The following is a 5854-nucleotide window of genomic DNA, read 5'->3' as shown; positions in this document are numbered from 1 at the left end:
AAATTTTAGCAAGAAAGTTCCACAATTGGCTACGTAACTACTATCCGGGGAACAAGAATCGTAATTCTCTATTTACCCAGAACGAGTACATAAACCATGGTATTGCTTCCCAATCAAGCCCGACTATCTCAATCTTCAGAGCCAATCCTTATCCCGAAGTTACGGATCTAATTTGCCGACTTCCCTTACCTACATTATTCTATCGACTAGAGACTCTTCACCTTGGAGACCAGCTGCGGATATTGGTACGGCCTGTTGAGAAGTTTGCGTGACCCCACCATAAATTTTCAAGGTCCGAGGAGAAAATATCGACACAACAGTAAATGTCATGCTCTTCTAGTCCATCTACCATATCTCTCTTCGAAAGACTTCCATGGTAGTACGACTATAAAACAGAAAAGAAAACTCTTCCGATATCTCTCGACGGCTTCTTTATGGTCGTTCCTGTTGCCAGGATGAGCACAAGGCCCATTTTTAATAACAAACGGATACTCAACAGGTTACGGAATTGGAACCGTATTCCCTTTCGTTCAAAATAATTCAAGTATTTAATTATTTTTTAATATATATATATAAATTTTATTAATATTTTTTTTTATTAAAAACTTGAAAATTTTCGGCTTTCGCCTTGAACTTAGGACCGACTAACTCGTGATCAACCACTGTTCACACGAAACCCTTCTCCACTTCAGTCCTCCAAGGTCTCATTCGATTATTTGCTACTACCACCAAGATCTGTACCAATAGCGGCTCCATGCAGGCTTACGCCAAACACTTCTAAGCACACTATTGTACCCTCCTACTCACTAAAGTTTCAAAATTTATAAATCAATCGAAATTGTTTTATAAATCATCTACTTTAGCGGTAATGTATAGGTATACAACTTAAGCGCCATCCATTTTAAGGGCTAGTTGCTTCGGCAGGTGAGTTGTTACACACTCCTTAGCGGATTACGACTTCCATGTCCACCGTCCTGCTGTTTTAAGCAACCAACGCCTTTCATGGTATCTGCATGAGTTGTTAATTTAGGCACCGTAACATTACGTTTGGTTCATCCCACAGCGCCAGTTCTGCTTACCAAAAGTGGCCCACTGGGCACATTATATCATAACCTCAACCTTCATATCAAGAAAGGTGAGGTTCTTACCCATTTAAAGTTTGAGAATAGGTTAAAATCGTTTCGACCCTAAGGCCTCTAATCATTCGCTTTACCAGATAAGATTATTTTATATAATTTTTAAATGCACCAGCTATCCTGAGGGAAACTTCGGAGGGAACCAGCTACTAGATGGTTCGATTGGTCTTTCGCCCCTATACTCAATTCTGACAATCGATTTGCACGTCAGAACTGTTTCGGTCTTCCATCAGGGTTTCCCCTGACTTCAACCTGATCAAGTATAGTTCACCATCTTTCGGGTCACAGCATATATGCTCAAGGTACGCTCCAGTTAGAGGTATAAATAATAATAAATTATCATTATACATAACTATATGGAACGCCCCGGGATTGAATTAATTGACTATTTAAGAAAATAGACTAAAAATTAATCCCATTATATTTTTAAGTTAAGTTAATTATGCCATTAAGTTTAATATAACTCAATGACTTGCACATATGTTAGACTCCTTGGTCCGTGTTTCAAGACGGGTCCCGAAGGTATCCTGAATCTTTCGCATTGTTAATCATATAAATGCATACAAATAAATATTAATATCATAGATATTAAATTTTTTGTAAAATTCAAAAAATGAATTTTAGCATTATATATAATAAAATCTATCAACACTTTATCAAATCATTAGTATTTATTCTATGTTAATATGCTTAAAAAGCAAATTAATTTAAATAAACTTAATATCACCAATGATCTTTTGATAAATACTTTATTATGTTAATAGATTACAATGTCCTTATATGAAAAAAATGCACATTATTTTTAATTATTTAATGATGAATTTTTCATAATGGATATTCAGGTTCATCGGGCTTAACCTCTAAGCAGTTTCACGTACTATTTAACTCTCTATTCAGAGTTCTTTTCAACTTTCCCTCACGGTACTTGTTTACTATCGGTCTCATGGTTATATTTAGTTTTAGATGGAGTTTACCACCCACTTAGTGCTGCACTATCAAGCAACACGACTCTTTGGAAATATCTTTCTAGTAATCATTAACGTTATACGGGCCTGGCACCCTCTATGGGTAAATGGCCTCATTTAAGAAGGACTTAAATCGTTAATTTCTCATACTAGATATTAAGATATTCCATACACTGCATCTCACATTTGACATATAGACAAAGTGACTTAGTGCTGAACTATTTTCTTTTCGCTCGCCGCTACTAAGAAAATCCTTGTTAGTTTCTTTTCCTCCCCTCATTAATATGCTTAAATTCAGGGGGTAATCCCATATGAGTTGAGGTTGTTTTAAAATATTTTTTATCTTCTCACACAATTTAATAAATAATTATATCATCTTTTCATCTCTATTTTTCTTTTTTCCTTTTATATAAATATATATTATAAATAATAATTATGTAAAATGAGGCAATTCTAGAATAAAAAAAAATTAATTTTTATGCTAGACATTCCTCCTTTAATTACATATATAAATTAATATTTTATATATATATAAATAATATGAAAATTTTTTAAAGAGAATACTTAGATTCAAAATTTTTATTTCATTTTATTTGAGAGGATTTTTTTTTTTTTAAGAATATATATAATAAATAAAAAATTCATTATATAATCTTTATTTTTTTGCTATTAATATTATGAATTATTTAAAATCCAATAATATACACATTTGCTTAAATTCAATTATTTTTATAAAAGAATAAGCAACTTATTTAGCATAGTCTTACAACCCTCAACCATATGTATATGTAGTCCAAGCAGTACTTTAAAATTTAATTTAATGTACATAACAGCATGGACTGCGATATGCGTTCAAAATGTCGATGTTCATGTGTCCTGCAGTTCACACGATGACGCACAGTTTGCTGCGTTCTTCATCGACCCATGAGCCAAGTGATCCACCGCTTAGAGTATTTTTTTATTTATTTTTATTTATAACAAATGTCAATTTTTTTTTGCATATATTAATTGAAAGAGTAAAATTAAATAATAATAATAATAATATATAAATTGATTTTCTTTCAATAATATATATCAAATATATTTAACTCTAAACATTTTTATTAAGTTGCGAATGTCTTAGTTCAACAATAATACAGTGGTGGTATTTATTATGTTTGATTATTTTGTATTTTTTTAATCATTTTATGTATATATATTAATAAATATATACCACTTTTGTTATTGTGAACAAATTAACTTATCATTCAATCAAATGAATAATAAGTACAACTTTCTATTTTCATGTTTAAAGGTTTTTAAAAGAAAAAATAAGAAAAAACATTACAAAATGTACCATCATATTATATTTAATATGATATAATTGATGGATAACAAATTGAATGAAAAAGAATAAAAAGAATATGGATTCAAAATAATTATAAATTTTTCTTTTTTTTCTTTTTTTTTTTTTTTCTTTTGTTTGTTTTTGTTTTTATTTTTTTTGGCATTGTTTGTTTTTCTTACGGATATGGAACACAATAATGATCCTTCCGCAGGTTCACCTACGGAAACCTTGTTACGACTTTTACTTCCTCTAAATAATCAAGTTCGGTCAACTTTTGCGAAACAACCGTGACACACGAGGCGTCACAGTGATCACGTCCGGAGACCTCACTAAATAATTCAATCGGTAGTAGCGACGGGCGGTGTGTACAAAGGGCAGGGACTTAATCAATGCGAGTTAATAACTCGCACTTACTGGGAATTCCAAGTTCATGTGAACAGTTTCAGTTCACAATCCCAAGCATGAAAGTGGTTCAGCGGTTTACCCGGACCTCTCGGTCTAGGAAATACACGTTGATACTTTCATTGTAGCGCGCGTGCAGCCCAGGACATCTAAGGGCATCACAGACCTGTTATTGCTCAATCTCGTTACTGCTAGACGCAATTTGTCCATTTAAGAAGCTAGTGTCCTTATAATGGGACAAACCAACAGGTACGACTCCACTTATATAAACACATTCAAACACTTGTACATTCAAGATGTACGCATGAAAGAAGGCTATATAAGTTTCAACATCATAATCCTGAAAGCATCTATTTAATATATTTGAGTCTCGTTCGTTATCGGAATTAACCAGACAAATCACTCCACGAACTAAGAACGGCCATGCACCACCACCCATAGATTCGAGAAAGAGCTATCAATCTGTCTTACACGCTTATGTTCGGACCTGGTAAGTTTTCCCGTGTTGAGTCAAATTAAGCCGCAGGCTCCACTCCTGGTGGTGCCCTTCCGTCAATTCCTTTAAGTTTCAGCTTTGCAACCATACTTCCCCCGGAGCCCAAAAGCTTTGGTTTCCCGGGAAGCGACTGAGAGAGCCATAGTAGTAGCTACACCCAATTGCTAGCTGGCATCGTTTATGGTTAGAACTAGGGCGGTATCTGATCGCCTTCGAACCTCTAACTTTCGTTCTTGATTAATGAAAACATCTTTGGCAAATGCTTTCGCTTAAGTTAGTCTTACGACGGTCCAAGAATTTCACCTCTCGCGTCGTAATACTAATGCCCCCAAACTGCTTCTATTAATCATTACCTCTTGATCTAAAAACCAATGAAAGTAGAACAGAGGTCTTATTTCATTATTCCATGCACAAAATATTCAGGCATTTGGAGCCTGCTTTAAGCACTCTAATTTGTTCAAAGTAATTGTACCGGCCCACAACAACACTCGATGAAGAGCACTGAAGTAGGTTTAAATAGGAGGAATATATAAAAAATACATTGTATTAATTATATATAAGAACTCCACCGGTAATACGCTTACATACATAAGGTAATGTACATACCACAATATATAGTTGTACTACCCGTATGAAGCACAAATTCAACTACGAACGTTTTAACCGCAACAACTTTAATATACGCTATTGGAGCTGGAATTACCGCGGCTGCTGGCACCAGACTTGCCCTCCAATAGGTCCTTGTTAAAGGATTTAAAGTGTACTCATTCCAATTACAGGGCCTCGGATATGAGTCCTGTATTGTTATTTTTCGTCACTACCTCCCCGAACTGGGAGTGGGTAATTTACGCGCCTGCTGCCTTCCTTAGATGTGGTAGCCGTTTCTCAGGCTCCCTCTCCGGAATCGAACCCTGATTCCCCGTTACCCGTTGCAACCATGGTAGTCCTAGATACTACCATCAAAAGTTGATAGGGCAGACATTTGAAAGATCTGTCGTCGGTACGGGACCATACGATCTGCAAGTTATCTAGAGTTCAACCAATTTAACGATCAAATGATCGCTTGGTTTTAGTCTAATAAAAGCACACGTTCCATAAGGTCCGTGTTTATATTGCATGTATTAGCTCTAGAATTACCACAGTTATCCAAGTAACTGTTAACGATCTATGGAACCATAACTGATATAATGAGCCTTTTGCGGTTTCACTTTTAATTTGTTTGTACTTAGACATGCATGGCTTAATCTTTGAGACAAGCATATAACTACTGGCAGGATCAACCAGAATAATATATATATTTGTTTATATATTTTTCTTTGCTTTTCATATTTGAAAATTTCATAAATTACGGTGTATATAAAAAGTAAAGGGGAAAACGCACATACAATAGAACGTAATTTTAATAACACAATTTATGTATCATCATCATCATCATCATCATCATCATCAACATCATTATTATTATTATTATTATTTATTAATAATGTGCTTTTATTTGTATAAAATATTTGTATTTTATTTGGTCTTC

At 34.1% G+C, this 5854-nt stretch overlaps 1 non-coding gene and 2 pseudogenes across 1 annotated transcript; all 3 read right to left on the bottom strand.

Moving 5' to 3' along the window:
- LOC128870664 (large subunit ribosomal RNA) overlaps window positions 1-2426 on the bottom strand; it is a 5039-nt pseudogene extending 2613 nt beyond the window's left edge.
- A 475-nt stretch (window positions 2427-2901) lies between these two features.
- Window positions 2902-3054, bottom strand: LOC128870647 (5.8S ribosomal RNA; annotated as a pseudogene).
- A 568-nt stretch (window positions 3055-3622) lies between these two features.
- On the bottom strand, window positions 3623-5613 carry LOC128870652 (small subunit ribosomal RNA). Its single transcript, XR_008455417.1, has one exon. It is a non-coding gene; the product is annotated as a small subunit ribosomal RNA (ribosomal RNA).
- Window positions 5614-5854: the final 241 nt, after the last annotated feature.

This window comes from Anastrepha ludens, unplaced genomic scaffold, assembly GCF_028408465.1.
Source record: "Anastrepha ludens isolate Willacy unplaced genomic scaffold, idAnaLude1.1 ptg000018l, whole genome shotgun sequence".
NCBI lineage: Eukaryota > Metazoa > Arthropoda > Insecta > Diptera > Tephritidae > Anastrepha > Anastrepha ludens.
This window is presented reverse-complemented; position numbering and strand designations above follow the sequence as displayed.